This window comes from Parus major, chromosome Z (genome assembly GCF_001522545.3).
Source record: "Parus major isolate Abel chromosome Z, Parus_major1.1, whole genome shotgun sequence".
Taxonomy (NCBI): Eukaryota; Metazoa; Chordata; class Aves; order Passeriformes; family Paridae; genus Parus; species Parus major.
This window is the reverse complement of record NC_031799.1, coordinates 65,674,546-65,683,852: the sequence shown is the minus strand read 5'-3', so window position 1 is coordinate 65,683,852 and position 9,307 is coordinate 65,674,546.

Here is a 9,307-nt window from a genome sequence, read left to right as displayed (position 1 = left end):
GATGAAAAGGTTTTTCTGGAAGTTTATTCTGGTGTTCTTATTATTGTTGTTTGTCAATAAACTTTGTTTATTCCTTTTAAGTTTTATGCCTGTTTTGCCCTTATTCTAATCCATATCTCACAGCAAGAAATAAGTAATTTTCTTAGTTATTGGTTTTAAACCACGACACCCATAAAATTTGTATGGTTTTTTTTGAACAAAAATTATACCTTACAATAATTAATCAATTAATTTATTGTACTTTCAGGCTGTATAATTTTAATTAATAAGTGAGAGAAATGTATTTTAATATTGAAATTCATAGTGAAGGTTTCTCTGTTTATTTGCCATTATCAACTGGCATAAAACATATGCTTTCTTGATGTAGAAAAAAAGGCTATTCAAGGTTCCTGAGAGCCTCTGGCTAAAGTTCTATCATCATACTAAAAGAAATATTAATATGATCTACCTCCTCCTTATAGGGCTCATTTTGCTTCTGTGCAATCTCTTTGTGTTCATTTTCAAGGCTGATTTAAAAAAAAAAGTAATCTGAATTAGGTTTACTGAATCAGTAAATGAATCTACATAGTGAATAGCTGGATGCAATGGAAGTCACTTGGCCCATAGCTGATAAATTCTGAACTCAGACAGGTATATGCATAAGGGTCACAGAGAAAAAGTTCAGAACACAGCTAGTCATAGCAGTCTTCTGACAGTAGCAGAGAACGGATGTATGAGGAGTGGGTATTCAAAAATCTCTAACAGCCACAACTTTTTAAAATCACATGTTTATTGCAGTTTGTTCAATACCACCCCCCCACCCCACCCCACCACCCCCAAGCAGAAATAATGGACTGTGGAGACTTCAGAGGTTTTTAAACGTTTCCTGACCATCTTTGCTATTTTTCTAAACTTTTGCTTTTAAGACCCCTGCCTTCAGATCCTCTCTGGAACATTGTCCTGGGTTCATAGGTAACAAGCTGTGGGCCAAAATTACTATTTCTAAGCAGTTTCCACTTTGGTTTGCTCCCTGATTTGCGATTTGCTCCTTCTCTTGTTTTCATTCTCATTTCATTTTATTTAGTACATTGCTTCCTTGCTGATTCCATCTGGCCTCTCATCGCAAACTGATTCTTACCCCAAACACATACACAGAAAATCTTTAAAGCAGCCTTTCACTGCTGTTGCTTGTTGAAAGTGTAGTTATTCCCTCACTCATGTTTCACTTGCATGCTCAAAGTGAAAATTCTTTCAGAAGGGGACCTAGACATTCAAAAGAGCTCTCAATGGTACCCAGAGAACAACTGCCAATTATTTTTTAAAATAAAAATAAAGGATTCAAATTGATTCTTTAACTTTTCTTCAAATTGAAAAACAAACAAACCAAATGTAAACCAAAAAAAAACCACCACAGCAATAAAACCTCAACAAAATTAAAGTCTTTAATATTAATTGCAAATTCCCTAGTTTTAGTAATTGACACAAAGAAATAGTAGTGTCATCAGTATCTAACAAGAAGTCTTCCTCAGCACAATTAAGGCATTTTTACTGAATCACTGACACCTTTACTGGTCATGCATCCTGTTGATACAGTTTGAAACAATCAGGAGATCATGAAGTCATGTGAAAATAGAGACAGCATTTTTTAAAACTTTAGTTTAATGAAATATAAAATCCATTACTGGGCAAATGTTACAAAACAATTTCAGAAAATGGAAGAATTTTCTGGTAATTGCTATGGATATTTTCCACTTAAAATATCTTAAAAGTGAAAAATGGCAATAGTTAAGTGTTACTTGAATTTATATTTTCCTTCTACCCTTGCTGCTGAACATTTAATATAATGTCTTGTAGAGCAGATATGCAACAGGACGCTTAATAGGGATGCTGTTTCCATAACAACAAGTAGGATTTGAACAAAAACACAATACAAAATGGTTACTATTCTTCACAGTACATAAAAGCAGTTATTCAAAATTAGGAGCAGCGTGACATTGAAAAAACAAATTAAGGCAAGGAGTGCTAACAATTCTGTTCCATATTTGGTAATGCTTAAGTCATAAATACTTCAGGAGCAAATATAAGAACCCTGAAATTTATTGTATTGTCAATGTCAAGTTAAATCATGACCTGAGAGAGACTTTTTTAAATGAACAATTAAATGAAAAAACAGTCCCATTCAGACAAACCACAGAAACAAGTCATTTAGTCAGCTATAAATTGGCTTATACAATGAATAAATGAAAGGTCTAACTCTGCCTTCAGTGAGAGTAATTTTTAACTTTTAAATTTGTATTCATAGAACAGGGTGTTAATGATTTCTTGAATCTTTTCTGTTTTTCATCAACTGCATTTTACTTTATAGACTTTATATAATTCAGAAAGTGCCATGATTTTCTCAATCTTATATCTCTAAGGTATCTACTTTTAATTTCTTTACAGAACTTAAATTTATGTCCATTTTTCCAAGTAATAATGCTGCATATCAATGATGGAAAATTAAAATAAAAATATTTCAGCACCACAAGAAGTTCTTCCACATCTTTGTGGGTTTGCATTTTGGTGTGAGGTCTTTTTTGTTTTGATTTTAGTTTCAGGAACTAGTATTTTTGTTGAATTTTTAAATTTTCTACTTTATATATGAAATGTACAGATCAGTCAGAAACTGAGTTTAAAAGTCTAATGAGATCTGACTCATTAAACATTTCCCAGTGTAGATTTTGGAAGTGCAACCCACTTGAATTATTCTAATGCCATATTGACACAGCAGAACTAAAGTAGTCATGGCTTTAGTGACATCTAAGGGTAGTTGGTATGAAAAGGAGAATATTTAGTATATTTTTAATTAAAATAATTACCTGTTGCTAGTGTCACTTCATTAGAATACCAAATTTCAAGTGTACCTCTATCTTTCTCACTCTGATTTTATCTCATAATTAAGATTAAATTGACCTTTTTATGCAAGTAATTAGAATGCGCTCATCCTGGGAACAAATGCTGCAAAGTTTTAAAAAAGTTCTCAAGTTCCTGAAAACAAAAAACCCAAAAGTCAAAAAAAACCCACAAAACAAAACAAAAACACAAAACCAAACAAAAAATCAAAACCAAAAATACCCCAAACAAACAAGGGAGATATAGGAAAAGGGATCACAATGAAATAACTTTGATATTGACCATAACAGGTCTATTCCTACTGAGCTTCTGCTTTCTAAACTATATTTTGCAATGAAAAGTAGAAACCACTGCAGACTTCTGCCTTCTCTTTTGCATTCACAGTATCATATTTTTGTTCACCTAAGAAGCTTCTTGATATTTAAATGATATATTAGTTAAAGATGCTCCTGTCAATATAATGTGGAGGCCTGATAATTACACAAGAACAGATAATCAGAAAATGAGAACTATGAAAAGCTGACAAAGCATACCATGCCCAGATTAATCACAGTCCCTGTTCCTACAGGAAACAGAAAGAAGAAATAAAAGACCATCTGATTTTAATGATGGAGCTGTTTTAAACAGAGGTAGTGAATTGTATCCACTGGATATGGATGCTATGGGATTTATCATGAGATCATCTCCATTTAAGAAATGGATCAAGTCATTTAGCAGACTTTAGTCTTTGGTATGAATGACCATGAGAAAAGTTTGAAATATTCTGAAGTGTATAATTTAATATAGGTAGCCAAAGATTTATGTGATTATTATAGTCCTCTGATTTTAACAGGGCAGTTTGTAGATTGCCACATGGCAAAATGCAAATGTCTGGCGTTAAGAATATTGAAAGTGATCAGTTAAATTATTTTGAAGTCAACATTTATTGTTTTCAAGTGGAATGCAATGTGGACTAAAGTAATGCCAGGAATCTTTCTGTCATGTATCTTTCACTTCAAGATTATGTGCAATTAAAAATAATTGTGAGAACTAATTTGGTATTAAGAAAAACTTGTGGCTTGGCATTCAGAGCAGTTTTAAATAAAAATGCAGCGAAAAGGTATGAGGAAATGCTCTTCAAAACTACTGATGACTACTTAGCAAATACAGCAAAGTATGTAGAATTAGAAAAGATGGCAATGTCTTGAGTCAAAAAACTAGGCCTGAATTCTGTTAACTTAAAAACCTAGTGAAATCCACACTTTCTTGTTATTATGAATGAAAACATGTCACTGAGAACTTTGGCTAACTACATTTTGCACGTACTGAATATCTTAAGCCAAAAACAATCAATCAAGCTTCGTTTCCATTTAAGTTATTATGATTACTTTTATTTTTGTTTATTTCATTTCTGGAATGAGTGTTTTGTTTTGTTTTGTTTTTAAACAGAACATCAGCAACAAAACCCTGGGGAAAAGAAAAAAAAAAAGTACCAAATGTGAAAGGTGTAATTAATCAATACAATTTTATTAATTTTCGAATAAAAAATAAAGAGAAACAGCCATGAAATTTCAAATGTTTAAAAAAGTGTCTCCATCAAACAATTTTTTTTTATACTCTGGTACTGAAGGATTAAGCTAATCATTCAGCAATTAGATTTTGAGAATATTTTTTTTTCCTGAAGGAATACATGAAGAAAATTAGATGCTCTGAAAAAGAACTTTCCAAAATTCAACAGGTAAAAAAACTAAACCATCTAAAAATACCTTCAAAACCTGAAAAAGCTTCAATTGCTCCATCCCCTGAGTTTCTCAAGTAAATTTCTAAGTGGCATAAAATGGTACTTTCATAAAACACTGACTTGATATGTATCTACTTCACTGGAAACTAATTAGGAAAAGAGTAATTTACTTACTTTTCTATTAGATATATAACAGCCAGGTTTAAAGGTCTTCGTGAAATTCATGCAAGATGGCCAGCATCATTATCTCATTTCATGAGAGGCATTTACTTGACTTTAATGCTTAAAAGAGACTTTGTCTGAGCTTCCTCTTAAAGAAAAAAAATTATACTCGTTTAAGTCCATGTGAAATTAGATAATACAGGATTCTTGTTTTTACTTAACAATTTTAAACAAATTTTAACACGTGAATCTGTACAAATTAATTTTGGTGAAATAAAACTGATGTCTAAATATTTTCAGTCTTTTCATGTGTTTGTCACTGTAGATTTTTAATATATAGCTTTATAGTTCCTAGCACTTTCTTTTCTTTCTACTTTCAAACACAAGTTACCCTTTCTCACATATTATGTCACACTCTTGAAATTCTGTTTGGTCTTATTTTCAAGGAAAAGAAATTGCACAGAGGCCTGGGAGATATAACAAGATGAAGGCCTAAGAACCCCTTGGAAGGACTCTAATGGGGCAGAGCCAAGGATGGTTTACCATGGCAACCCCTCTCCTATTGGGTTTACTTGCAGTATATACTAATTATTTAAAATTAAAAGAACTGTGAAATTTTGACCCTGCACATGTGCAGAAGGTATCATCTGTGCACCTGAAACCTTTCACTAAGGCTGCTTTTTATGTTATCAATTATAATATTGTTTGGAAAAGTTTTTTCCCAGTTTTAAGCATGACAACAAAATCTCTCAGCCAAATTTCAACAGATCACATAAAATTACTAACCCAATTTAGATAACAAAGAGAAAAAATATTCTTACTAACATTTTTCTAAACAGCTTGCTAACATGTTATCTGCTTTTTTTCTAAGAAAACAGCCCAAGAAATTAAATTGCACAAAAAAAAAAGAAAAACCACAGCACTTGTTGTCAACCAGTAATTATTACATGCTGTTAAGCAAACGCAGCTTCACAAAGAACTTGAAAAAATAACTTGTTATTATGAAAAAGTAGGTGAGTATTGTATATGAGAAGGATTTTTAAAAACAGAAGGAAGGAACTGATGCTAAAATTTATATTTCAGAAAAAACAGGGATTTCTTGTCCTGAAGAGTTATTTGCAGCATAATTAAAATATAATCCAAGTTTTGACTTAGATAAGCATACATAAGCAATGAAAGTCTCAGCAGGTAATGAAACACACTGGTTTTGAAGAAAGAAAAAGCAGGGTTTTGTTGAGTGGGTAGGTATATGAGGGGAGAAGAAAACCCAACATGATGTCAAGTATTCAAACTGCTAAAACCTGTAATGGAAATCTCACATACCAAGACAATATCACAGAGAACTGTAGACCACATGTTCTTTGGGGAATACATTTTAGTCCTGGAATTGCAGAACACCACAAAGCAGTGGTCAAAAAAATTAACAGATGGCAAGGAACATAATAGCTTTTTAAAAAATAACACAATAAAAGTGTAGAAAACATATTTAAAAGGAGAATCAAAAAAGCACCTGCTAATGGATATGCAGTCAATTATTACTGATTATTTGATTTCTAAAAAGTTTAGAAAACAAAAACATTACAAAATGCTGTATCTTGACAGTTATTTGATAAAGAAGATGGGACTATGAAAAAAAGAATGTTAAGGATTGAAACAATATTGCTACCCTGCAGCACAACAGAAATTTTGAAACAAAGCTATAACGAGTGCCTCCTTGGTAAGTTTACTGGTGACACAAAACTGGGAGGAGTGGCTGATACTCCAGAGAGCTGTGCAGCCTTTCAGAAAGACTTCAAGAAGCTGGAGATATGGGCAGACTGGGACTTAATGAGGTTCAACAAAGCAAGTGCAGAGTCCTGCACCTCAGGACAAATAACTCCTGGCACAGGACAGGCTGGGGACAGACTTTCTGGAAAGAAGCTCTAAGGAGAAGGACTTTGGGAGGCCAGTGGACAAGAAGCTGACCATAAGCCAGCAGTGCCCTTGGAGCCAAGGGATCCTGAGGTACCTCAGGAAGAGCATTGCCAGCAGGTGAGAGGGTGATCCTGTATCTCCTGCTAAGCCCTGGTGAGGCACATCTAGAGTGCTGTGTCCATTTCTGGGCTTATCAGCATAAAACGGACAAGAAAGGGCTGGAGAAGGTCCAGCACTATGATGAAGAGGGGATGGGAGCATCTCCTAAGGAAAGGCTGAGGGAGCTGGATTTGTCTAGCCTGGAGAAAAAACAGCTGAGAGGGACCCCATCAATGTGTGTGATTATCTGAAGAGGAGAGTCAATCCTATGGACCCTTTTGGTGCTGTCAATTTAATGCTGCCAAATAGGACAAGAGGTAATGGGCAGAAACTGATGCACGTCTTTACTGTGTTGGTCAACAAGAACTGGAACAGACTGTCCAGAGAGTGTGTGAAGTCTCCTCACTGGAGATATTTTAAAAATGTCTGGACACAATCATGCCATATACTTAGATGTCACATTCTTGTTTCTTCCATGTTATCTATTTTCTGAGTCTGTGATTCTATAATGCACTCACTATAACAAAAATCAGTATAGATGAAGCAGTGTGTGTAACTCTTCCAGAAATACAGAAAATGTGTTCCTTCTCCTATTGAGAAAAATAAATTCACATATGTGTGTGTGTGTGTGTGTATAGATATATATATATATAGGGCTTAAGTATTTTTAAAAATTGATGCTTAAGACAAGGTATATATATTTCATAACAGATTTTCATAGGAGAAATGGAGTATGTGCCAAAGTTATTTCTAGGCAACTTCTGACTGGTGCTTTCATTCAGGTCAAAATTGGCACTCTATTATGGAGGATATTGAATTTAGTCATCCAATTTGGTCTTGTCTCCTACTGTGACTTTTTCTACAACTGGAATAATAAAACCAAATCAAGCAATTAATTAGTAGTGCATATATTGTATTGGTGACAGCTAGAAGAATCCATCAAATTGGTTTTTTCAATAACTTCAATGGAAAAATTAGCAAGCATTTTTACAACAAGCATTTGATATTTTTAATAATCTATTTTAAAAAGTCAGGCTTTTGTTTGTTTGCCCGTGTTATTTTCTATGTGTAAGAAAACATACTTCTTTTTAAACAGCCTTCGGTAGCTGGTGTTTTTTACACATCCACCTTTAACATTTCTAATGGTTCCATGTAGTTTTCTCTTACACCTATTAATCTAAGGGAAGAAGAGAATAAAAATTAAATAATAATTAAATAAAAATAAAATAAAAATAAAAAATAAAAACAGTGCAAATGATAAAGGATTTTCATTGTAAAGGCAAATAAGCAACATCTTTGTTAATCATGTATGGTATTAGTCTCATTCTGAGAAAAAAGAAAAATTTTAAAAAATCTATTTTACTTCTATCACTTTTGACACAATCCAAGCAGCTTTCATTTTCACCTGCCTGAAAATAATGTGTGATTTAGCAGTACCACACTGAATCACATGGAATTAACACCACTAGTTTACCCAGTATCTCTTGTAGCATGAACATGTGTGGAGGAAGCCAGTCCTCTGACAGGCATCCTCCCTGGAGATCTGTCTCCCAAGATAAGACAAAACCGCCTAGTCACGGTGTCTAAGCTGTGCATCCCTTCCTGCCTCCGGACCCCATGTTATCTCCCTGTTAACTATTCATCATCTTAGCCCAGTCTCAGACCATTGGACCCCTTCTCAATTCTCCCCTTCCGTAGAAAAAACCCAGCTTTTGCCCAGATCAGGGGTTAGATCATCACTGGACCCCTTCACTGAAGCCTGCATCAAAGACTTTCTGTGGAATGCCATATGATCTTCCCGTCTCTGATCTACGTCAGCTGGGGTGACCCCTGAAGGGAGCTGGCTGGGCTGAACAGAGCTGATCACAGAGCAGAAGTCACTGCTAAAAGAGCTGGTCCCCTTGAAGCCTCTGCCCGTGCTCCAAGGGTTACACCTGGCTGGAGACTGCCTGGAAACCCCTCACGGTGGCTCTCCCATGGGACGTCTATCTGGGCTGGTTGTCGGCAGAAGCTGGAGGTCAGACAGGCCCCCAGGACCCAGCCTCAACAAAGTGGCACCCAAACAGCTCCTGGACTCTTCAGCTGAGCCGGCTCAGAGAGTCGTCCCGCAGAGCAGCCTCATGACTGAAAGCACCATTTGGATCGTCACTCCTTCGAAAACGCTGTGTTCTAATAGAGAGCATGTGACGAGGCAGTTCCAACAACCTCGCATCCACCACCTGGGAGAAGAATCCCCTGAGGACTGGAACAAAAAGCCAGCCACTCACCCAGCAGTCTTATTTTGAACCGACCAACTGAGAGTTGTGAGTTAATCCAGCTTTTTCTGCACGCCACTTTGTTTCCCTTGGGTACTTTTGGGTGTTTTTTTTGTTATTGTTGTTGTTTTTTCTCTTTTTCTACTGGGCTGGGAACTAGACTTACCAGCATGGGGTTAAAACTACGAAAGTTTTATCAATCCCATACTGAGAGAGACCTATATTCCCAAATTCTACAATTCCTATTGTTATAAATGCAAAGGCAAATTCGTGATACGAATTAAAA